Source organism: Triturus cristatus, chromosome 1_1 (genome assembly GCF_964204655.1).
Source record: "Triturus cristatus chromosome 1_1, aTriCri1.1, whole genome shotgun sequence".
In the NCBI taxonomy this organism is placed as follows: domain Eukaryota; kingdom Metazoa; phylum Chordata; class Amphibia; order Caudata; family Salamandridae; genus Triturus; species Triturus cristatus.
The window spans coordinates 292,536,069-292,563,232 of NC_140579.1; the positions used below are offsets into that span (position 1 = coordinate 292,536,069).

At 41.3% G+C, this 27,164-nt stretch overlaps 1 pseudogene; it reads right to left on the minus strand.

The window, feature by feature from the left end:
* LOC146870138 (uncharacterized) overlaps nt 1–27,164 on the minus strand; it is a 623,247-nt pseudogene that overhangs the window by 499,442 nt on the left and 96,641 nt on the right.

Genomic DNA, 27,164 nt, shown 5'->3' on the forward strand with positions numbered 1-27,164 from the left:
TTAACTATAATATTATTAAACGAGTATTGCATGTATACTAATCAACATTATTACATCTTAACCCCTTCGACGCTCATGACGGAACGGTTCCGTCATGAGCGTCGGTTGAGCTGTGCTCATGACGGAACCGTTCCGTCATGACCACGCCCGCGCAGGTAACGGTCAGCACAGCGGGGGAATCCGCCCCGCATGGAAGGGGTTAAACTACACATGGGATTTGCTATTTGCATGGCTAAATAACTTTTATAACTAAAATCTGTACGCATATTAATGAGTAGTATATGTGGTAATAGAATATTGCATGATATATGTTGCTTTGTGACGTTACATCATCGAGGAGGACTGAAAAGGGTGAATATAATGGCTTTGAATGTCGATATATGCTAGATAAATACAAGCACATAGAGAGATTAGTAAGGGATCACCATTTCTATGTATTAATTATTCTTTTGTGTTTGTTTTGCTTAAGTTGACATCTGGGCCTATTCCAATATGGCCGCTGACATCGCACGTAGAAGTGGCCACTGTCTCGTGAGGCGCGGAGTGAACTGCGCAAGTGCGAACAGTATCCTGAACCTCTTAGCGACCTTTGCTCATCATGTTCCCGGTCAAGGATATGAATTTGGTGGTTCGCCAAGATAGGGGAACAATCAACCTTACAGTAAACCGGAACAAGCCGACACTTTGGCTGACCAGTGACCTCACCCCTCGAACTGTACTGAGAATCTGGGAATAAGAATCGGACGATCCCAACCAGCCAATCACGACTGTCCTAAGCCTAAAAATGTATCTTCTTTAACATGAAATCATTATAAAAGGGTGGTAGAATAGAGAGGTAAGCTATGTTCGTGACGCCTTTCCTAATGGTCCAGATGCTGCCCGACCGCTTGATGACTGCAAACTTTTTCCAAATCCACGGGCTATGATAGATGCTTGCACGATTTCTGGTCGTTTGATAAAACTGAGGACTGTAACGTGCTGAGCAGAGGACTTTGTGCTTTGGCCTGCTTTATTCGGACAATTTGCGACAGATTCGGTTATGCAGAGCCAATGAATTAGAGGATCCCAAATAGCCAGATTAGGTAAATATGATGCTCTGCGATTTACTTGAATTGATCTAGAAAATCTAAACTTTGACGAGACAAATGCAAATATAAATCATTATGAAATTTTAGATAAACGAATATTGATTAACTGAGTCTTAAATGTGTATTAGCTGGTTCTAAATCATCATCAACCAATCCAACTAATTGATCCGTCGACCAAGTGGGAGGAGTGCCTTGATGTTTAGGATTAGGGATCTATAGGCGACAGATGTTAATGTATATTTTGTAAAATAACTTTCTCTCCCTATAGGTTATAAGGTGTTTCCCCCCACATGTCCAGCGCTTGAATTACTCATCCCTCCTGTATGTGTAGACTCGTGAATGGTGACGTGTGTGAGTTGGTGTTATGGGCCCCACTTATGAATGTGTATGAATGAGTGTGCGTGACGACGGGTCTGCGACGCACGGAGGATATCGGTATATGTCGTTCCCCATTTTCTGAGTCTTGCGCTGGATCAGTTTTTCTGGTAGCAGAGTTATGGTTTTATTGTTTTGGTTTGGTGATTATTGCTTGTAAATTGCTTATTGATTATTGATTGTGGATAAGTATTGGTTTATGTATTAACACTCTATGTTGAGTTGCGTCGAGTTCTATGTTGTTTGATGGCTTCTGGGATGTAGGAAGTCGGAAGTTTGTAACGATTCCGTAGTAGAGCAGAGGTAAGCGATGCTCTCGGGAAAGACGGAATTGTTGTTGCCCTGTAGGTACACGGGGAAAACGTGTGACGATTGAAGTTGCACGACGCATTGTCTGGGTTCGATTTGGTAACATCGCCATGTGTTACTGCTAGGGACATTTTCTGTATGAGAGAAATGTATGGTAGCGAAGGTCACCTGTGAAATTTTGGTCTTAGGTACCAGGAGTCCAAAAGGCACTCTGATTACGCTTATCACTAGAAAGGTAATAGGTGTTCCCTAAGCTTGTTAGAAGGATAAAGTAAGGGAAGTGCTACTTTATTAACGAGTGAAATAATTCTGTACTAGGTCAGAGGTAAGCGCTGCTCTCGGAAAAGACAGAATTCTGTGTGAATGAACTACATTTTCTGTATGAAAGTGCGTGAATGAAATAGCATTCAGTTTAATTGTGAAACTCTGGTTTTATTTCTCAGGAGCAGAGCATCTCCAACTAGGTGTCTTAATTCTAGAGAAACAATTAGCTAATGCTTGTTAGAAGGGTAAGGTAGAGGGATGTGCCACTTTATCAACGGAAGTAACAATTCCGTAGTAGGGCAGAGGTAAGCGCTGCTCTCTGGAAAGACGGAATTCTTGTAAGAAAGATAATTAACTATTCTTTTATTAGCGAAACAGATAATGGTGGCATTTTTATGTCGTTACTAACAGATTTGTAAGTCAGAAGAAACGGAAGAAAGTTTGCCGATACATTTTTTAAAGGAGGGGTCAGCAGAAGCAGGAGTAGCGAGAGAAGCTGACGTCAGAAAGACCGCGCTGGAATTGGTTAGCTGTAAAACAACGTATACGCTCCTGATTGGCGTGTTAGTGTGCGCCACGCTAGGAGTGGAGAATTGCAGGGTGATCTAGCGATACATAGAAGACAAAATGATGTATTACGATCCACCAGAAAAAGAGAAAAAGTCCTGGTTTGGAAAAATAAAGAGCTTATTTAAAAAGGACAAACCGATTGTGACTAGAGAGGGACAGTTGCTTCCCCCACCAAAATCGCCCGCATCCTATATTGTTGCGAAATACGGATATCATACTTGTATTTGGTTGGACAATTGGGCAAAGTATACAAAAGATGATGGAGTCTTAGCATTTCCGGAACATGGTTTGTTCAATTTAGCAGTTTTGAGAAATTTGAGAGAGAGAATGATGAATCTAGAACCGAGACCTTGACCAACACAGTTTGAAGCATTGACAGAATGGGAAAATGAGAGGCATGACAGAGAACGACAGAGGAGTGGCGGAAGGTACAAATATATGTTTGGTAGATCGTATGGACAGGAGAATCATGATGCTAGAATGAGGAGATGGCGAAGCGCAAATATGACTGAGGGTTTGTTTCCTGTGAGAGATGCTGAAGAAATTAGCAATAGAAAATGTATGGAAAAGAGTAATAATATCGAGTCAAGAGGGTATGGTGTGCATGAATCGGAGGATGATGTTCTTGACGACATGTTTTATAAAAATCCCCCCCATATCAATCAGATTCCACATTATTGACACCAAGTGCCCCAATAAGAGACATTCCACGAAATATAAAATTTGAATCAGTACCACAAGAAGTAGGAAGAAACAATCCTTTTAGAGAAATAGAGAAAACACAACATGTTAAAACAGGTAATGAAAATTCATCTGAACTAGCGAAAACCACTTTAGAGATAACTGAAAAGATTAGGGAATTGGAAGCCGTAACCGTTCCAGTAACTATAGGACCTGTAATGCCTATTTTTGATAAACAGAAGGATAGTGAGCATTGTCTGACGATTCCTTATAACAGTAATAAAGAAACCGAGAGGCCAGAAAAAATTGCAGATGAGAACCCATGGAGACAAACAGCAAGTATTTCAGAACAAAGTACGCCTAAAAATTTGACAGTAAATCAAAGTTTAGTGGTTAGAATAATAATGACGACAGAATCAGTCCCAGGATCACAGCAGAGTTTAGCACAACAAAATACTGAGAAAAATAGTGTAGGGCCTACTTCAGAAGAATTAAGTGAATGGCTGAGGAGTTTACAGCAGAAAAATACAGAATCCCAATCTATAGATGTGGCCAAGCTGAAGATTGTTTTGGAAGAATTAATAGTAGGAACCATCCCCATTGAATAGTTAAAAACCTATCAGGATGAAGAATTACTATTTTTATGTAAAAGTATAACCTGGAGAGCAAGGAATCTACACAAAAATCTAGAAGAAGTGGCAAATGAAATGGGTATAGACTAGAGTAAAAGCTTTAAAAAAACCATACCGAGTAGATTTTTCTGAAAAGGACATTGAAAATCTGAACACCGCAGGAAGAACAACTCAGATTAAAGACATAATCATTTTGTTAAGAAAATGGGGAGATGTAGATAAATGGAAGAGTAGGTGGTTTCGAAAACGAGATGATGTTTCAGACAAAACGTTTGCAGCCTTCCCCGTAAGAGAAAAGGAAAAGGTAGTAACAGAATGTCCCATGAGAGAAATTCCAGGAGGAGGATATGTACATGTCCCTTGGACTAGACAAGATATTTTGTCATTTACCAATGATTTCCCTCGACTACGCGGAAAGCCAGTTGAGTGATATAGGCAGGTAGACAGGTTCATAAAGTTATCAGAAGTTTTATGGATTGATTGAAATAGTCTATTTTACATAATAGTACCAGCAGATTTATGGACAGAATGCAAAATCATGATAAACAGCCTACACAAGAGTACCCCAGAGACCCAAAAACGGGTGCCCCTGATCCTGAAGTTATGAAAAAATATGAACAGGTAATTACCTTTCTGAAAAACAAAGTACCTCCCAAGGTGACTGATTGGGTAAAAATTGACAGAACTCATCAGGAAGCTAAGGAATCAGTACATGCTTATTATGAGAGGTTAATTCTCGCCTTTAAGCAGTTTAGTGGTGATGAAAATTTGTGTGAAAAAGATTTAAGTCACTTTGTATACCGATTTGTATATGGGCTGCGTCCAGAAATAAGTGAAATGATTAAACAGCATACAGTGGACTGGCAAAATAAGAAAATAGATGAAGTACTGAGACATGCAAAATATTTTAGTGATGAAATTGAAGCCAAACAGCCTAAATTAAAAGAAAAGGCTATGTGGGCACAGGTAAAAGTGGCAGAAAGACAGGAAGCGAAAATTGATTGAACAGGCAAATGGTGCAGGTATGAAACCTAAATTTAATATTGGAAAAGGAAAGGGACAATTTAATATAGAAGAAGCCAAAAAGAAGTGGCCATGTCATAATTGTGGAAGAATAGGGCACTGGAAATCCGAGTGTAAATTTCCTCAGAGTACTAATGGTGATAATGCATCATTGAATTCGCAGGTGCAGAAAGAGGTGAGTTGTCAACCACAGCGACAGAAGCAGGTTGTTGCCCAACAGAATCAGGCGCCAAAACCGCCTTTTCCACAGAGCGTAAATCCTCAGAAATACAGTAATGAGACAGGATTCTACAAAGAAGAATAGGTAACTAAGCTGCCGCGCACTAGTGCTGTTTCGCAGTATTGGCTACAATGCGATGAGAATGAGTCAGAAGAAAACTATTGACGGTGCCGAGGGGAGGAAGAGGAGTGCGTACTTGGCGCAACTCTAGAAGTAGACCAGACAGGTCCTTTTGTGGATGGAAAGGTAAATGATGAAAATATTACTTTCCTAGTAGATACTGAAGCTACTCGTTCAACTGTCAGGTCAGCTGATGTTAAAAACCTTCCTCTCTCGGATGAAACAATCCAAGTAGTTGGAGTATCCAACAGACAGATTAAAACGTATCTCACTGAACCAGTAGAAGTTAACATAGGGAAATTTTCTGAAATGCACCTCTATGTCGTGTGTGATTCAAGCCCTGTAAATTTGTTAGGAAGAGATTTACTGTGCAAAATGAATTGCACCATATTTTGCACTCCCGATGGTATAGCATTTAAGACCCCTGATGAAGATGTACTGTATAAAATGACTATGGCTAATACTGAACCTGAGATTACTGAGGCATTTGCTGTATTTAACCCTGAAGAACTACCAAAAGAACTGAAAAAGACAGTAAAAGCAGAAGTCTGGGATTTCACAGGAGAAGATGTGGGATTAATGAAAAATGTAGACCCTGTAAAAGTGACTGTAAAGGAAGGAATAAGTTATCCAAATATTCCTCAGTATAAATTGACACCTGAAATAATTGAAGGAGTTACTCCTATAAAAGAGAAAATGATTAAACAAGGTATTTTGAGAGAAATAATGAGTAGTCCATGTAATTCACCAATTATGGGCCTGAAAAAGCCTAATGGAACATTTAGAGTAGAGCAAGACTTGAGAAAAATAAACAAAATTGTTGTGTCATGTTGTCCTATTGTACCAAATCCATTTGTGATTTTGTATCAGATTCCACATGATGCAGAATGGTACACAGTAATTGACCTGTGTCATGCTTTCTTTTCCATCCCATTGCATCAAGACAGTCAGCAGATTTTTGCGTTCCTGTTTGGCGAACGTATTTTGGCATGGTGCCGAATCCCACAGGGGTATACAGAGAGCCCCTCAATATTTAACCAGATATTGAAAAAGTCCTTAGAAGATCTAGAGATGTCCGAGAGCTTGGTACTGGTACAGTACATTGATGACCTCCTTGTGGCATCAAAAACACGAGAAGCTTGTGTAGTGGATACCATAGCATTGCTAAATCATCTAGCAGATGGAGGACTTAAAGTATCCCCATCGAAATTGCAATTCTGTCAGAAAGAAGTACAATATTTAGGCCACAAAATTGAAAAAGGACTGAGAAAAATAATTGCACAGAGAATCAAGATAGTAAAAGGAATGAGAGCCCCAATGACCCAAAGAGAAGTGAGAATGTTTCTTGGAATGGTTGGATATTGTCGTCAGTGGATAAGTAACTTTTCCCTGATTGCAAAACCTTTGGTACGCCTGACAAGAAGTGATGTAAAAGACCCCATTGAATTGAATAGGGAAGAATTAACAGCCTTTAAACAATTGAGAGACAGTTTGTGTGAGGCACCAGCACTTGGCATGCCTGACTATGAGAAGGAATTCGAACTATACTGCAGTGAAAGGAATGGATGTGCACTCTCTGTATTAATACAGAAACATGGAAAACTGAGAAGACCAATTGCATATTTTTCAGCTATAGTCGACCCTGTAGCTGTAGCATTGCCTGGTTGTTTGAAAGCTGTAGCAGCCACTTGTAAGAGCGAAGGAATTGTGATGGGATATCCTGTGCGAGGGTTTGTACCTCATGATGTGGCAATCCTTTTAACAAGGAGCCGCACTCAATTCATGACGCATAGTCGGCTGACTAAATATGGGAAAGTCATATTAGGTGCAACAAATGTGAGCCTTGTAAGATGTCTGAATGTGAATCCTTCAACTTTATTGCCAGATGCTGAGAATGTGGAAGTCAGAGGTGATGTGGATCATGACTGTTTGGATGTGCTTGATTTCTGTACCAAACCACGACCTGATATAAAAGATGTACCTTTGACAGACAGTGTCTATGTGATGTTTGTGGACGGGTCATGCTTGAGAACAGACGAAGGAATTCTGAGTGCAGCATATGCAGTATGTACAGTAGCAGCGGTAATGGAAGCATCTTACCTAAAGGGAGTAAAATCAGCCCAGGTTGCTGAACTTTTTGCGCTAACCAGAGCATGTAAGTTTGGAAAGAATGTCAGAGTGACTGTGATAACCGATAGTCAATATGGCTTCGGTGTAGTGCATGATTTTGGCCAAATCTGGTCACAGAGAGGGTTTTTGACTTCAAGTGGAACCCCTATAAGGAATGCTGAAGTGGTTGGGAAATTGCTTGAGGCGATACAGCTGCCTAAGCAATTGGCTGTTGTGAAGTGTGCTCCGCATTCGAAGACTGGAGATTACATTGCAGCAGGAAACCAGTATGCAAACGATATGGCTCAATATTGTGCGCGAAATCAGAATTCTGTGAATCGGGCAAAAGAAAAGGAAATGAATTTATGTCCCTTGTTGTTTACTAATATTGTGAATACATGGGAAGAAGTGAGGCAGTTACAGGAAGAAGCAGGAGATGTTGAAATGAGACAGTGGGTAAAGGCAGGATGTGTACCAAGGGAAACAGATCATGTGTGGGTTTATCGGGATGGAAGACCAGTTATGCCTGATAGCATGGTGTCCGCCATGGCACGGATGTATCATGGACAAGCATACGTAGGGAGAGATGCAATGCTTAGATTGTTTAAACAGACATGGTACAATGCAAAATTCAGACTTGTAGCTGAGAGCCTTTGTCAAAGATGCCTTATATGTCAACAGTTCAATCCTGGAAGGAAAACAGTGGTAAGTCTAGGAACGATAGGTCGAGAAGGAGGGTCTTTCACCAGAATGCAAATCGACTTCATTGAGATGCCCCCCTGTAACAGGTTGAGGTATGTTTTAGTGATGGTCTGCCTGTTTTCTAGATGGGTAGAAGCATATCCCACAAGGAGAAATGATGGAATTACAGTAGCAAAACTGCTTTTGAGGAAGTTCATCCCTAGATTTGGGTTTCCAGTCACAATTGAGTCAGATAGAGGAAAACATGTCCATAATGAAATCATGAAGCTAATTGTGAGGCATTGTCGCAGCCTTGGATCCTCAGGGTCGTATGTCGCTCTTTATGGTCCACCTCTCGATACCACCACGGTCTGGTTTAGACTCACAGACTCAATGGAGTGATCAAGCGGGGGAAGGGAAGGATGGGGACAGCGGGGAGGGAGACCTGAAACAAATATAACATTCACTAAGTCACAAGGCTTGCACATAAACAGAAGTAACAACACATATTTATCTATAAACGTGCCATACCGGCCCCTTGTGCATAGAGATTATACCTGTAACAAAGAAAAACGTCTTCTGCATGTTTTGTCAGCAGTCAGTGATTATCAGGCTTCACTCAAATCTAAGAACAAGAACCACATGTGATTACCAAGAGCTTGCTCCCACTCCCGTGGCCCTCTCACAGTCATGTCAATATTACACCTACCCCAATGTGAGCGAAGCTTGGCTTTACAGGGGTGCTGGGCTGACTGGTATGCACGTCCCCTGTAGTGAAACAATATAAACATAGAAACCACTCACGAGTGGTCGATTAGGTAGTGTCCTTACTGCGTTTCTTAGTGCCAATAAAAGAGTAGGCAAGTTACCTCCTTAGGTACTAAGCATAACGAATTCAATGTTAGCTGTACAGTTGTCTGATACGTCTCAGACCACAATAAATACCGACAGCTCAGGGCGTTCATATGAATGCAAATAACAAGGTTCCTTTCTGTCGCACCACACCCACTCAATTAGTCTCTCAAAAGTCAATATCCAATGACGGTATTTTCAGAGCCTGTCCCCGGGACCTGGCCCGGCTTTCCAACAACACAACAAGGAGCGCTAGGCAGCGCTAATACTCCGGGTTCTTCTTATATTCCTGGATTCATCCCCCAGCCGGGAGCCTCTCTATGGTACCCTCACGGAGATGAAAGGCAAGAACCCCCCAAGAAGTCAACCAACGGAAGAGACTCCGTGAATGTGCCGGAAGTTATCGTGCCGCTTCCACTGAGAAGCATTTAGTCAAGATACACAAGAAAGAGATGTGGTGCGTATCGCACCCTTACCAGACCTCTTGAGCTTCTGCGTCCCAGTGGCTAGTGTAACCGGCACCCGCATCGTCTGTTTGGCCCCGGAAATACCGTTCTTCCGGGCGCGCGTCGACGTCAGTGACGCGCCCCCGCAGGGATTCCTGGGTAGTGTAGTTGCGGGCGTTTCCGAGGCTCAGTACTTCCTGCTGCCTCGTCAGTGTCTTCAAACGTGGCCCCTGACAGGCATTGAATGTACAACAAAAACTGCATTGTGCCTATCGCCCAGAGGCTTCTGGTGTGGTGGAACAAGTAAATGGCACTATTAAAAACAGATTAGGAAAGATGTGTTTAGTCACAGGATTGAAATGGCCTGATGTCTTGCTTCTGGTACTCATGACTATTAGATCAATTCCAGATAGGAACACAGGTTTGAGTCCCCACGAGATAGTGATGGGAAGAGCAATGAGGCATGTATTCATACCAGTCAACAAGTTATTGCCTATCTCTGATGACTTGGTTTTGGATTACTGTAAGGGGTTGGCTGACTCCATACATTCTGTGTTTCATCAGGTTGGATCGGATGCCACCACCCTTGAAAAGAAGCCAGCTCATGATCTAAGCCCAGGTGACTGGGTGAGAATTAAAGTACACAGAAGAAGGAACTGTTTGGTCCCACGTTGGGGAAAACCACGACAAGTGATTTTAACTACGACAACAGCTGTGAAGTGTGCAGGAGTAAAGAACTGGATCCATGCTTGTCTTACCTTGCAAATTCCAAACCCAGTGGATAACAAGCAAGGAGAGTATTTTGAAGAATCTGAAACTAGCTTTCAATCTGATACTGAGGACACCAGAACAGGACAAAATCTTGGAAGGGGGGAGTCAGAACCAAATTTGACCGTTGCCCCAGAGAACATTCCCTTGAGGAGGAAGTTGCAGATTTCTGACACCAGCTCAGACTCAGAGACTGAACAAGCACAGGTACATACAGGAAAAGAGAAAAGCGTTGAAGAAACCATTAAAGAAGTTTTCGATAAAGAAGTTCCTGATGGAAAGTTGAGAGAAATTCCACCTGAAGTAACAAAATCAGATGGTCTGGTGAAAGATACAGAAAGTGAGGAAAAGATTTTTGCGGAAGATCCCCGAGCAGTTGTAGGGAATTCAAACATCCAGTTAGAGGAAGGGACGGTTAATCAGCAGGAAGATTGTGTGGAAGAAACACGAGGATGGACAGAAGTAGGGAAAATACAAGAAGTGGTGGAAAGAAAAACAGTTGAAAGTAAAAGTCAAGTTGCAACAGAATCAGAGAGCAGTGATGAAGAAGTACCAGAAGCTCGAGTCCTGAGAAAGAGAGTATGGAGAGCTGAGAAAAATGATAAAGGAAATAAATTGAAAAGATCAGCAAGAGATGAAACAAAATAAAGAGATTGAGATACCAATTGACACGAGTGAATTCATCTAGAGCTGAACAAGTGAATGAAGTATCTAGTCAAGAAAAATTGAAAGACGAGGGAAAATCGACAGCAGAGGAAAATAAGAGAACGAGAAAACCTAACCAGAAGTATTAGTCGCCAGAATGGTCATATGTGGCGCTGCCTGAAATAAAAGAAGAGGCGGATAGCCAAGAAAATCCAGAGGTGACTGTACCAGAAGTGGTTGAGGAAGACGAAGAATCGGAAATCCAGAGAGTTATCTTGTCTGACATTGGAGAAGAAACGGATGTTCAGGAAGTTCTATATCAAGATTATGACAGAAAAGTGAAAGACGATCAAAAGCCAAACTGAAAAGACCAAAAGTGATTCTAATGGAAAGACAATAAATTACTGGAAAATACATAACTGATAGAACCAAGTAGGTGCTTAGAGCCTTGGGTTAGACAATACTAGTTGTGAAGTAGGAGAGGCTGAGTCAAAAGACACTGATCATTTTTCGAAATGGCAAACACAGAGAGTAGAAAGACTAAATGTGTATTTCTTAAAAGATGGTTTAAAATGTGTTGTTGTTGTACAGGATTACTAATGCTTTTATGGAGTGCGTTGGCTCTAATGATCTCATTTAAAGTTACACTAGAAACAATGGAAGGACATAGTGAGAATAAAACTAATATAGAAAAGCTTCAGAAAGTATATCCGACTAATATAGATAGAAATTATTTACATAAAGACAGGTCTATAAATGATTTTTCTAACAATGTATTTTCAAAATGACTGTATGAATATGTAAAGACGATGGACGTGAGGGACTGCTACGTCTGCATGCAGTTACCTGCATCTGTGTCTGAGGGAGTGACCTATCATCACCTCCCAGTAACGTATGGAATAACATGTAGTGTAATGGCAAGTTTGTTTTACAAAATAGGGAAATTCGAATTTTACTTTTCAGATGTAGATAACATATTTTCACAAGTACCTGTAATTAACAAATTAAATAAAGTAAAACCTGCAAAGGTGTTAGGTGAATTTTTCTTAGAAACCAAAGAACTAACATTAGAGTCCATATTTAGAAATAATTTAACCTGCAGTTTAAAGAAGGAGGAGAAAGTGTTCTTGGATATGGTTGAAGAAAGGAGATTGAAAATGCAAAAGAAAGTACCTGAGGAAAAAGTGGAAAAGACAGTCTGGGATGTTGAAAAAGAAAAACATTTAAAAGGAGAAGCTAGTCCAACAATGGCTTTAGATTGGCCCCAGAAAGGAAAGTTGTGCATTAGAAGGAATCAAACTGCATATGATAATTATTTTGTAGGTACAAGTGATTGCCATGATACATATCAAATCATGGGTAGATGGGGATTTAAAGGAGGAAATGATCCAGTTTTTCCTGGATTATATTTTATCTGCGGGAACAAAGCATATTATCGTTTGCCAGACCATTGGTATGGCATATTTTATGTAGGCCTGGTTTTCCCAAAGATATTCCATGTGGGAAGAGGTAGAGATGGTGTACATGAGATATGTAGTCAACTAACACGTAGAAAAAGAGAATCTTAGTCAGAAATTGTGGGAGACATTTTTGGAGCATTGATACCAGCAGTGGGAATATCTCTGAATGCACACAAAATTAGAAAATTATCAACAGTAGTGGATCGCTTGTCAACAAGCACAGCTGGAGGATTTTTATTGGTAAATACTGCGATGGTTGCCATGGTAATGCAAAATCGACTTGTCCTTGATATAATTTTGGCAAAAGAGGGTGGAGTCTGTGGAATGCCGAAGGTTCAACATTGTTGTACTTATATTCCTGACGAAAGTCAGGATCTAAAGACATACATTAAAAATATAACTGATTTGCATGAGGAAATTGCACCACTGGAGGTTGAAGGTGTTTGGGAAAAGATTGGAAAGAAATTATCCTTTATTAAAGATTTCCTATTAAAATTAGGTATTACATTTATAGGTAAGATCCTATTTCCATTAACCTGTGTGATTTTTCTAGTATTAATTTTAAGACTAGGATGTTTATGTTGTAAAAGAAAGAAAATACAGTAAAATTTAAAAAGTGAAACTTTGAAAAAGAGAGAAAATCAAAGACGAGAAAGAGAATTTGAAGAAGTAGAATTAGAAGAAATGAAAGATAGTATGTATAGAAAAGCAAGAGGAGAAGAAATTGGTGAAACAGAAATGTGAACTAATAATGAAAGAATTCATTTTCTTTTATAATAAATTTACAAAATTTTAGGTATTGTGGTGATATAATCACCAAAGTGGGGATTGATGGAGCAGGTAGTGCAAAATGTTGTATACCTCCTCTATTCATGCATGAAAATACTAATTATATAATCTATTAACTATAATATTAAACCAGTATTGCATGTATACTAATCAACATTATTAAAACTTAAACTACACATGGCATGGCTAAATAACATTTATAACTAAAATCTGTACGCATATTAATGAGTAGTATATGTGATAATAGAATATTGCATGATATGTGTTGCTTTGTGACGTTACATCATCGAGGAGGACCAAAAAGAGTGAATATAATGGCTTTGAATGTCGCTATATGCTAGATAAATACAAGCACATAGAGGGATTAGTAAGGGGTTAACATTTGAATCACCATTTCTATGTATTAATTATTCTTTTGTGTTTGTTTCGCTTAAGTTGACATCTGGGCCTAATCCAATATGGCCGCTGACATCGCACGTAGAAGTGGCCACTGTCTCGTGAGGCGCAGAGTGAACTGCGCAAGTGCGAACAGTATCCTGAACCTCTTAGCGACCTTTGCTCATTATGTTCCCGGTCAAGGATATGAATTTGGTGGTTCGCCAAGATAGGGGAACAATCAACCTTACAGTACACCGGAACAAGCCGACACTTTGGCTGACAAGTAACCTCACCCCTCGAACTGTACTGAGAATCTGGGAATAAGAATCAGACGATCCCAACCAGCCAATCACGACTGTTCTAAGCCTAAAAATGTATCTTCTTTAACATGAAATCATTATAAAAGGGTGGTAGAATAGAGAGGTAAGCTATGTTCGTGACGCCTTTCCTGATGGTCCAGATGCTGCCTGACCGCTTGATGACTGCAAACGTTTTCCAAATCCATGGGCTATGATAGATGCTTGCACGATTTCTGGTCCTTTTATAAAATTGAGGACTGTAACGTGCTGAGCAGAGGACTTTGTGCTTTGGCCTGCTTTATTCGGACAATTTGCGACAGATTCGGTTATGCAGAGCCAATGAATTAGAGGATCCCAAATAGCCAGATTAGGTAAATATGATGTTCTGCGATTTACTTGAATTGATCTAGAAATTCTAAACTTTGACGAAACAAATGAAAATATAAATCATTATGAAATTTTAGATAAACGAATATTGATTAACAAGAAATATGAGTTTGTGGTTTTTCATTAAGGGAAATAAGGATTCTGAGTCTTAAATGTGTTTTAGCTGGTACTAAATCACCATCAACCAATCCAACTAATTGGTCCGTCGACCAGGTGGGAGGAGTGCCTTGATGTTTAGGATTAGGGATCTATAGGCGATGGATGTTAATGTATATTTTGTAAAATAACTTTCTTTCCCTATAGGTTATAAGGTGTTTCCCCCCACATGTCCAGCGCTTGAATTACTCTTCCCTCCTGTATGTGTAGATTTGTGAATGGTGACGTGTGTGAGTTGGTGTTATGGACCCCACCAATGAATGCGTGTATGAATGAGTGTGCGTGACGACGGGTCTGCGACGCAAGGAGGATATCGGTATATGTCGTTCCCCATTTTTCGAGTCAGTAGTATTAACAAGCAATGCTTATTTATTGAGGCAGAAATAGAAAAGACCAGTTGAATGTGCTCGGATTCAAAGTTGTAAATATTAGCTGTCTGCAGTGAACTGCAATGGACTCTTAACCAACTAAGTCATCTCAAAACAGTAAATATAATGAAAAGGTGATACTCTTCAATTAATACCAAAGTAAACAAGTGTTCTTATCAATGGAATGTGTGACATAAAATGTACCTTTTCTAGGCTACAATTTTGAAATCCAGATCGCAAAATCCTGGGGGCGTCTGCTGGAACCTATGAAATGCACATTCGATGTAATGCCATTATTGTTGTTAGCTACCTTGCCTAATATCCACCTCTTTATTAGCAAAAAGTCTTATATTTTATTTAGGTTTGATGCCTGAAAAAAATTGAAAGATGCTACAATCGCACCCTGAGCAGAGCCTGAAGTGATCTGGAACACCTGAATAGCGGCAGCTGCAACAGCATTTTGCCTGTGATGAGCAAGATAATAGGGAAGACTGGTATGAGGATGAACCAATGCCATCTGTAATCACAAAACATCATTTACCGTGCCAGTTTGCCATTCAAAAGAGGTACAGCATTGAAAAAGCTCTCCTTGAGACAGTAAACCATATAGGGCTCACCTTAGATGAAGGTAACCTGCAATGTTTACGCTGTCAGATTTATAAGCATTGATTAATACAGTTTGCCGCTCTACACTCAATGAAGCAGTGATAAAAGCAATGATGCATCAGCTATGCGCTTGATGCCATTCCTGCCCGCCCTTAGTACTTTGAGTTTAAGGACTCTATCAGGGCTGATCGCTTTCAATGTCTTTTCAACACCTACGGTACACTTCCAGAGCTCATGAGCAGAGGCCGGGTAGTTTTCAATCAAATGCTTTCAATATATAGGGTTGTTTTGAATATAGCCTTAGAGCCCAATCTAGCGGGCTCTATTGGCCATTAAAGGCCCGCTCCAGTGTGAAAGGCCCAAGCCAAATGTGAGGGCCTTTAACAAGGCAGCGGGCCTTTTTTGGCTGGTAGAGCCCGCTACGGAGGGCTGTAAGGCTATTAGAACACTCTGCCCTTGGAGGGTAGAATGTTCCTACTTGTAAAACAAAGGCCTCACTGAGCGCATTCCAGTCAGTAAGGGAGCCCGTTAAGGCTGTGTTCTGGCTCCCACCCTGTTCTCTTTGTATATGAAAGGAGTGGTAAGCTTTGTACAAAAAGAACCTGCCGACGCACCCACCGTGGTGGGGACAAGGTACCAACCCTTTTGTTCGCAGATGATACTTTGCTGGTGTCGAAGACACCTGCAGGGCTACAGCTCTTACTTAATAGATTCCATCTTTTCTGTGATATTAGGGGTCTGGTTATTAACACCACAAAATTCCAAATCATGGCCTTTAACCCCCATAAGTCCTATAAAGACAATCTTATGCTAGACGGGACACCTCTGGAAAGAGTCAGCACTTTGGATTATCTGGGTGTTCGACTCTCATATAAAATGACATCGAAGCCCCACCCAACCAATCTGGTATTGGGTCATAAGCGAGTCACGGGGGCTTTGGGAATGGAACACCGTTCCTCATGTAGTAGACCCATAGCTGCTGCTCTGCAGGTCTATGACTCAAAACCATTCAGCACATCCCTATATGGCGCAGAACTGTGGGGATAAGATACCTGAGCTCAGTAGATCTGAGCATAAATTCCTCAGGAACTTAGTAATGCTGCACCAAAGCACCCCAATCATTCCTCAAATGCTCTATATGGCCAGGCGCTCTATCAGCGATATAGCGAGGCTTCGCCCACTGCTCTTTTGGGCACGTATAAGGAGGATCCCGGAGCTTCTGCCGTACACGGAAGCCCTATCAGAGGTTATCTGTTTAGACACATGCAATAAGGTAGGGTGGATCAGAAATACCGAAAAGAGGTAGTAAAGAAACATTACTGGGAATGGGTCCAGCACAAAGAATTATTCAAGCCCAAGCAGGGGAAACTGACTGCAGAATTTCATTTCCACAAACAGGTCAGGCTACTGGAACCTTACCTAGATCTGAAAACATACAATATAGAGCACAGCAAAATTGTTTAGGAGACTGACTCTATTGTCAGTTAATTTTAATTTCAAAACAATTGAATAGAAAAATACAACTATGTGCATGGCCTTATATGGTCCAAAATTTAAACAATCCAATTGAAATATTGTCATTTATACAAATTTCAATAAAGCTTCAAATATCATTGAAATTGTGTAGTAACGTTGGTGCAGACAGCCGGCAAGTGTTTCGTCGTGTATACGAATTCTTCAAGGCTCGAACGCGGTCTCAAGTGGGCATATAAATAGAGTCCTTATTCTTCTTAACGTTTTGTGGAAGAGTAAAGAAGCTCTTTAGAAAGGATCGCACTGTCAAGCGTCCAAGGAAAAAATAGTGCTTAAAACAATTAGAATCCGAGAAACTGTAGAGGAATCCGAAAAGTACCCCAATGTATAGTACCATCAGTGGTCCATAAATGCCCCAAATGGGAGGCACCCCGTTCTGTAAATATGGTCCCGCATGGTAGAGCAAAATCCTCGAAGATTCATGGACCACTGATGCTCTTACACATAAAGGTTCTTTTCGGATTCGTCTACAGTTTCTCTGAGATGCATAGAATGTGCAGTAGCTGTGTGTGAATGTGAGGTGAGTTTTTTTCCAAGCAGCAGACATGACCAGCTTTCAGGTGAATGAATGGTTGAGGAAGAGAATGCCTACAAAATGTGTCAGGTATTTACATAATGAACTTAGAAGGGATGCATCCTGAGTAAGATGTTTGTTTCATGATGGCTGAGGGATTGGGCAAATTAGAGGGAGGCCCTTTACTAAGGATGACCATTCTGGAATGGAGCAGGAATAAAGAGAAAGATGGTGAAAAAAACACGGTCATATGGAATGAGATAACCAGAAGTTAAGATAACAAGATGGTAAAAATGGGATCTATAAGATAACGCACATTTAGGTTGATGGAAACACTTCATACTCAGCTAAAAAGATAATTAAGCCGTTGAAGCAATACGTAGGCGTGCTGTCTGTCTTCCATATGCCAGATTTAATTAGAAAAAGAATTCAAGCAATACTATTGCTATTAGAGATAGCAGGAATGTTAGCAGTAGTTACTTCAGTCTGAGTTGGTAGGGGTCAGAAATTGCATTTTTAGGTTGAGCATTCGAGACCACTTATATAGTCTTTAGTATATACTTATATGTGTATGTACTTTGTGGGCTCTGGAGATCAGCCCTAGGACTTGTCTGCTTCTGCTTAGGGACTTTTTTTTCTTTTCAACTGCCTCTATTTAACTGTCTTAATAGAAAACGACCAGTAGAGGTCAGTAAAATACCAGAACTTTCTGCTTGTTCAACTGCCCCTATTTAACTTTCTTGATAGAAAACAACGAGTAGAGGTCAGTAAAATACCAGAATTGCTTTCTGCTGAGGAACTTTATTTTGTTTATTTTTCTGGCAACTGCCTCTATTCAACTTTTTTGATAGAAAACGGCCAACAGAGGTCAGTAAAATACCAGAATCACTTTAGCATTCTCTAGATTCCAGTCCCTAGAAATTGTCTTCACGAGCACCCGTAAACAATAATATTGTTTTCAAACCTTGTATTGTCAGTGGTATGAACACCGAAGGCCCTGATTTTATATTAAAAACAGAGCTTTGAACTATATCCATTTCCTGCTGAAAGGCAATATTTCTTTCCATTTGTTCCCATACCTGGCGTGTCATGCAGTTTGGTGCTTACTTTCCCTTCATGTTAAAGAACAGTAGATGTTTCAGCACCCAGGCTAATGTGCTGCATAGCTAAATACATATATGGTCCAAAAGGCAAGACTGATTGCATTGACAGTGCTTGTTTATTGAATCATCCATATGGCACTTCCAACCCCTGATAGTGTCACAGAGCGCTCCAATTTGCAGCAGGATCCTGGGTGCCCTTTTAGAGTGCGAGGTTGAGAAATTTGCCGGCTTTAGAATGGCCTGAAAGAGATGTGTTGGATGTGGCATGAGGTTTGTATGTACGTATACAATATTTCTAGAGTACACACCTAGCCAAAAGGAATTGGAGTTCTGTGTATGGAAAAAGAAAAGCATAAAGTCGACAAGTAAGAGGAGAGGAAGCTGGGTTGTGGAGGATTAATGTATTGTGATATAGTGTTCTTTAAAGAAAGTCTTTAACTCTTTCCTAAACTGGATCAATGTTGGGACGGTCCTTATAGTTACATGGCTGTCGTGCCAGTTCCTGGGTATATGAAGGGAAAAGGCTTGCTGTCTTATTTATTTCTTTTGCACTCTTCTTAGTCTGCAGTCTGATGGTATCTTGGCTGCTGATGTGCCGAGATCCTGCAGAGATCAAACTTGTCTGCAAGATAAGCAGGGCAGCTGGTCAGAATAGCTTTGAAAATGATGTAGCTGGTTTTGAAGATTTTGTGGTCCGACAAGAGCCAATGGAGTTCCAACAGGATGGAGGGTGATGTAAGCATTATTCTTCCGGCCTTGGATGAGACATGCAGTGTGTAGGATACCCCTAAGGGGTGCCGAGGTTGATTCTACAAGAACATGGAGTATTTGCTTTATGGAAGAAATGGGTTGACTTTCTTTAGAAGAGAGAGCTTTTTTGGCAATGTGTTTTGTGAGAGAGAGATTGGTGTCCAGGGTGAATCCATGAGACTTGGCACTGGTTGAAAGTTGGGGTTCAAAGCCACCAAGGTTCAGATCACAGAGTCAGACCACAGAGTCATATTTTTATCTTGTTTATTGCTCTTACAAATAACATGAATTTAATCCAGGTCTGGATGATGTGTAAGCAGTATTTTAGGCATCGGATATTTGAAGCAGAGGAAAACCTTTAAGTAGAGTTGTGTATCATCAGCATATTGGTGAATCTTGTGAAGCTGTTATGTGTGAGTAGTGCACCAAGTGGCTCCATGTAAAGGCTGAAGATGACAGAAGACAGTCTGGAACCCCTCAGGACTCAACACATGATAGGGTTTTTTGTGACCTGGTACATGTGATAAAACTGGCGTCAATTAGAAAGGTAGGAGGAGAACCAGTGAAAAACATTGTTGGTGAATCCCATCTGAGACTTCAGGGAGTGTATGAGTGTGGCATGGTCTTCAGGCTCTCATAGGTTTCTTTAGGAGTGGAAGGATGAAAGGTTTGGGTATTAAAGTGTGAGTGAAATGTGAGAATTGAGATTAAGGAATTTACTTGCAGGTGTGTTCTGGATTTGCTGCAGCTTCTGAATCACCTGGTACAAATCTCCAAATTGAATACAATTTGCATAATTTTCAGGACAGAGCACTAGGGTGCTGGTAATTGTGCCCCTTGGGGGAGAAACTTGACAAAGGTTATGCCATCATGCAAAATGATCTCTTTGTAACATAGCTCACTTGAGGAATCAAGGAAAGGCTAATATTCAAGAGGTGTGCCAAGCTCATTTGGGCAGATTGTGCATGGGTAGTAAACGGTGCATTTACCATGGGGTAGGATTTCAGTTTTTGATGTGTTTAGCTTAAGGTGATTTTTTCAATCCAAACAAGAGGAGTCATTGGCTAAGGGCATTGGATGGAGTGTGAAATTTTAACCTTATTAATGTTTGTCATTCCAGCAAATGTAGCGCTTGAGGTTGAAGTAGAATCTCAGCTCCAGTACTGTTCTAAAGTATGTAGTAAAGAGGAGATGGGTGGTGTTGGTGTGCCCTAAAGAGCTTCTGTCTTTGAGAAAAGTGGGTCAGTGCACAACAGTGGTAGGGACAGAGTAAGAGAATTGTTAGACTGGAAGTATGCATTTCAGTAAAGAATAGTGTCTTGTATCCCTGTAGATTTGAATCTCAAGAAGAGTGGGAAAATGGAGCAGCAAACAGGTCCATTATCAGATGTGCCACTTCTTCAGAGTACACTGTCGTCCTGATGTTGTCCCATGCTTTTGCAAACGCATATTCTGTTCAACAACCTGAGCATAATACTGTATGTCTATCAGTACAAAGATTATTTTCTTTTATGTACACTAGTAGTTGTATCTAGCTAGCATTATCATTTAGTTCAAATAGGACATGGTCATTGCAAATTAGACAATAAATTCAGGGAGCATTGGTTCTGCTGTAGTTTTTCAAAATATGTTTTAAGAAAGCAATTACCCATTCTTCTCAGATAAGGCAACTGCTACCCTTGCCAGCCTTGGGTTGGTCTTCCCCCCAATGTTTGCCTTCCTCCTCCACTTTTCTGAACTTGTTTAGTTTTTGCTGGTATAAGGACTTTCGCTCTTTGCCACTGATAAGCAGTGCTAAAGTGCTTGTGCTCTCTCCCATAAACATGATTATACTGGTTCATCAGGGAAGTTCTGGCTTGGCAGTTCAGACTGGACTGTTCCCATGAGGAACAGGGTCGAGACTGATTTGCATATGCCTGGGTCTGAACTTGGGTGGTGAAGTGAGCTAAAGAAGATGATGGATTCAAACCAGATCTGTGACTGGGGGTGAGTGTCCGAAAAGTTTCAGAGCTCCGTCCATCATCTCCTTGTGTTTGCTTTTTTTCACCCTAAGTTGGCAGGGTATGCCCAGACGTGGTTCCCCTGCTACTGGATTCAAGCTAGCCTGGGGTGTTACCCTGAAACCGGTTTCAGGGTGCTTGTTTCTGGTCCAGGGAAGACCTTGCTTGGCAGTTCAGGCTGAACTGTTCCCATGAGGAACAGGGTAAGGACTGATTTGCATATTGCTGGGTCTGAACTGGGGTGGCGAAGTGAGCTAAAGAACAATGATGGATTCAACCCAGATCTGTGACTAGGGATGAGTGTTGAAAAGTTTCAGGTCTGCGTCCATCATCTGCTTGTGTTTGTAATAATGGTTCATCACCCAATTGGCATATTTAAATTATTTATAAGTCCCTAGTAAAGTGGTAATATATGTACCCAGGGCCTGTAAATTAAATACTGTTAGTAGGCCTGTAGCATTGATTTTGCCACCCATTTACATAGCCCTTAAGCCATGTCTCAGGCCTGCCATTGCAGAGCCTGTGTGTGCAATTTACACTGCCATGTCGACCTGGCAAAATTAACCTTTTGCCAGGCCCAAGCCTTCCCTTTTTATACATATGTCACCCCTAAGGTATGCCCTGGACAACCCAGAGTGCAGGGTGCAATGTATTTAAAAGGCAGGACATGTACTTTTAAGTTTTACATGTTGTGTTTCACTACTGCAAGGCCTATCACTCCCATAGCATAACTTTGGGAATACCTTATTATATTTTTTAAGTATAATTTCCATTTGGGAAGAGATAACCCCATCAAGTCTAGTGTCTCGAGAGTGACAACTTAAAATCCAAACTTATGGTGAAGTCTGATTTTAAATTACGATTTTGAAAATGACACTTTTAGAAAGTTATAATTTTCTAGTTTTAGCCATTTGGTGCCTGTAGCCTGTCTCTGTTCAGATGACTGGGTGTAGTTGGCAGTTGAGCTTTGTGTATTGCTCCTAGACAGCCCCGCACAATGGGAGCTTAGGTGTGTCTCAATGAGCCATCTTTAGCAGGATGGGAGGGAGGAGCTGGGCACAGCCTCACTTACACCTGAATAGGCTGTGTCCCATTCATACACAAAGGGCTGCATACCCCCTTGTAGTGAATCTGAAGCCAGGGCAGATAGGGAGAATATGTTTGCACTACAAAGGCATGTCTTTGAAGTATCCCTACTTCAAAGGCAACACCGGGTAGAAGTACTGGACCTCAGACACCACCACTGAAAGACACTGCTGGAATTGTGGATACTCTGCCATGAATAAGGACTGCTGTGCTGCTGAAAGACTGCTACTCTGCTGGACTCAACTAGGATAGACTCCTGCTTTGCTGTGCTGACCTGATGCCTGTTGCACTCTTGCCTGGGTAAGAAGGACTGGAATTGCATCTCTTGACCCCAGAACCCAGAGTGACTCCAAGGGTGAGTTGGATGGCCTCCTCCTCTGAAGCCTCAAGGACAAAACAGGCTTCCAACCCCTGCACCTAGGCTCTGCCATTTGGAACCCACCCTGCCAAGTAGTGCCACCTGATCCTGGACCCTTGGAAGTGGGACAGTGGAACCAACTCATCTTCTCTGCTAAGCAACGCATTCCTTAGTTGAACCTATTCACCTCCTCGGCTGAGCCGCAAATCCCTCAACAAAACCAATGCATCGTCTCAGCTGCGTGGATTAGAGCCATCTCAAAAAAGACTCACATCGACTCCGCCTCCCGCATCTTGGGACCGACATATCACTGCCAGAACCACCTCTGCGTGATGCTTTTTCCGGCGCAACTCCTCGCATCTCTCATCAATGGCAGCCTCAACGATTACACTGAAACTCCGCATCACAGCTTCACTGCTCACCCGAATCAACGCATCGCCTCCACTGCACCTCACATCATCCACACCGGACTTCACATCACAAGGTCTGTCGACTGGATCCTCTACGTCAATGCATCAGGACCTCACACTGCAGCCTTGACGCATCTCAGAACCGACGCATCTTCAACGCGGATTCATGCAACACTCCACAACCAGGCTTTAAGGTACTCCGTTCAGAGACTTAACTGGTTCCTTGCTCCATTGCTGTCGGACTGAACTTGTGACTTTGTCCCAGTTCAGTGCAACGAGATATCCCCAATATCGCTTTCGTCTTTTTTAGAGCTATTTTTCACTATAAACTTTAAAAATCAATATTTCCAGTTCTACTAATTGGACTTTTGTTGTTTTGGTCTTGTTTTTTTTTATCAAAGTCAGACCAATTGTTCACCTTGGTGTGGAATCATTTTGTGTGGTGTTTTCACTGTTTGAAGTGTTGCACAAATACTTCACACACAGCCTCTAAATTGAGCCTTTCTGCTCTGTGCCAAGCTACCAGTGGGTGAACATAGGTTAATTTAGGGTTTGCCTGTCCCTTACCCTGACTAGGATTGGGGTTGCTGCTTGACCGAGCTTAGACCCGAGTCAACAGTGGCGGCTCCTCTGCTAAGGCAGAGGAGCGTTGCTCACTGCTTCGCAGCAGTGAAGTAAAGGGAATAAAAAATGATAATAACTCGCATTTTCATCATTGTATGTTTCCTTCTGCTGCAGCTTTGCGTTTGGGGCGGGGCTGCTCTGATGAGAGAGGGGCAGGGGAGTAGTGGTCAGACCAGCCAAACATTCAAGCGCACTTCGTATCTTCTCCATGCAGGCTGCTTTATAGCCTGTGTGGAGAACATGGCTAGGTCCCCATTCCCTGGCTGAGAGCCGATCCACAGCACTCAAACCAATCACAACACTGCATTGCACCATTGTGATTGGCTATTGGGAGTGCTGGGAGCCGGGTGCTTCCTGATGCTTCCTGCATACTGCTACGGGACAGGAGTCAGGAAGAAGAGAATGGAGGAGAGGCGACGGCCGGCTGGCTGGCAGAGTTAAGTGGTTTTTTTTTACTTTCCCCTTTCCCAACCACCCCCCCACCCCTGCCTCCGCCCCTCTACCCGGGACCGGTATCAGCCGCCACTGCGAGTCAACCAACAACCTAATTTCTAGCAGCCACATTTTAAGGTGTGGTTGTGTGGCTAAGTGCTGGAGGGGATAGAAGACGAGCTGTTGATGAGGACGTCCTATACCATATAGGCTGGAGAGGGTTTGAATGGAGATTGAGGAAGTTATTAATAGATAGAAGGTTGAAGGAGAGTGAACTCATCACATTGGTTGAGAGTCAGAGGTGATGTGTGATCTGAGCTGGCTTGTTTTTGCTTCACAATATCTTTCAAGATTTTTAGCTTTAGTAATGTAGTTAATGTACTGGTAAGCTGGGGAGTGACATCGTTTCTGGGCATGGGAGAGGTTAGAGTTTGAGCATTCCAACATCAGGAATGTGGTGATTGTTTTGTCAAGTTCCGTAGTTTGAAAAGTAGCTCCATAAGTGTGACAGTCGAAGTGAAACCTTCTCACTTTAATGCAACTTTATAAATAAATTCTAGAGTGATATTGCAACGATGTGTTCGCCAGTGTATTTATTGATATTTTTATGATGTGGGTACTGGAGAAAGATGTCCAGTCTTGTCTGGATGATTCTCCCAGCACAAGCAACAATAATGGCCTGAGTGGAAAAGTGAAACATTTATTCGTTGGTAAAAAAAAGCGCTAAGCTGACCATGAAAAGCATATGGTTGATGGCAGGCATATGCATGTTGCCTAACACTGGAGCTGTCTTGGACAAGGTGGGCATAAGTTGAGTTTTGCTTGGCATTTGGCATGCTGGTAATATGCTGTACCACGTTTCCTATGTGTGTACCACTGACTTCTTTATGTGTTTTGTGGTGGTGCCGCAAACACATGACCTCCTAGCTTGGTACCGCAAGTGCTCGAACAACCGGCTAACACTGAAATCAGACAAAAGAGCCATGTGTAAACACTGATTGAAATGGACCATGCAGCCGGGAACAGTGAGGCAAATCACCCCCAGAAAAGATACAAGAAAATTAAATTTTTTGGGCCACTAAATAGAAGTTACTCAAAAATGAATAACGCTACCAAAAGTATAATGAACCGTAACATAGAAACAAAACAATGATTTTACACTTACGGTCACATAGAGGAACAGCATTGCTCCATCCAGTAGCTGTACATGTTCTGGTGTTTCGCCCTATGAGTTAAAACCTAAGAGGAAAAGAGGATAGTAATAAATCACAAGTGCCAGTACAAGGCTATTAGCTTATGAGTGGCTGCTGTAAAGAAAGGCAACAGTCAAGCGAGATGGTTATGAATAAATGCACATATCGAGCAATAGATGCATCTGAACCATACAAAGACTAAATTCCACAGTCCTGCCTACATTGATGTATGCAAATAAATGTAGAGATCTTATTAGTCAATGACTGGACCGATAAATACAGCCTGTTTCTACTTTTGGTCGTTCTGCCCAAACAAGAATTGGCACAGCCAATAGATTTAGGTTTAAAGCACTAACAAATGTAAATAACGACAAGCATGTGCAAATCTTCACAGACTATTAGAGTAGTATTTCTGTGCAATCTGCCTCTTTCAGTGTCTCCGATGTCAGTGCCCTATTTTGTATTCCCCAAGCTTTGTGGTGTTTCTGCTTTCTATCTACAATACTTGCATTGTGGCCACCATACAGCATCAAATTGTGATTAATGAAAAAACAGGACACAGATATAGGAAACTGGCAATCAAAATAAAGATTCCAGTGCAGCCCTGCGAAGCTTGCCATGCCTGATGATCAGCTCCAGTCATTGTTATTTTACTTGAATTCTTGGACTCGTATTCCAATTTAAAACCGTAATATAAGATGAAGAATTCAAAGGAAATAAAATGGACTAGAGCAGAACATCACACATGGGCCCGGGACACTGGGCAGCTATGCCATTGGACTTCGTAACACCAGCTGTAGCCTTATTGTCAAGCGGGAGATCCAACGAGTAGGATGGAGCGTACAGGATTATAGCCTTCTCTGCTACACTCCAAGGATCAGGAATTCCAGAAACATCAAGAACTGCCAAGCACCCTCCTATATTTAATTCCATTTCTGAAAGGCCAATTACTTCAAGCAACACAATCACTCTGTAACATTCCCAGTTATTGGAACATCATGTGGCTTTTGTGGTGTGCCCTGCTGCTTCTAGATTAGTGCTTACACTTAACAGCATGAGGAATTACTTTACAACTATAGCCCTCTGTCCACTCCTCCTGCCTGTCTCCCATATGTCTTGCTATAATGTGCTAATGCTGCACATTTTGGCATATTAAACTCAGAACATTTGGTTTTGCTAATCCTTGTTCTAACAAATAATATCTATTTATATAGAGCTTCACGCCTTCTTTACTAAACACTGTATAGAATAGGTGTTGCAAATAATTCGATAAAGCAAGTAACCTACTGTAAATACAATACAAAGAGGAGTTTAAACATTTGAAAACATTCTTATGAGAATTTCCTGGAAATACTGAATGAAAGACACAGCCAGCTGCAAACTGCCCAGTTGAAAATACCGATGCTTAAAACAGAATTTCCACAAGAGGCCAAATGTAGGAAGGAACCAGAATATTGTAGAGATGGTATAAAGACAGGAAGAAGCAATTCATACTGCTGAGAGAGAATCCCTTGCAGCAAAAACCCAAATCTAAAAGCTATACTATTAACGAAGTGAGAGCAGCCGAATGGTTGAAACCTAAAGCCTCCTACAGAAATTATACACCAAAGTGTTTGAATAATTTACAAATGGTACAAAAGCAACCTAAAAGCAGTATAAACTTCATTACATACTTTAAAATATTATACAGAGAAAAGCAAAGGTTAAAGTGAAGTCATTGTTAGCTTTAGTTGTGACACCTGAATGTAGGTTTACAAAACCCTCATAAAATCACCTAAAAAACCACAAAGTGCAGTTATGATTACAAATTAAAATTGAAAAATCACAAAATTTTAAATATACAGTTAGTAGAACATCCCATAACTCACGCAATAGCCATTCAAACCATAACTCATACACCATATGCAGTGCTCATGACCTCACCCTGTTATAATT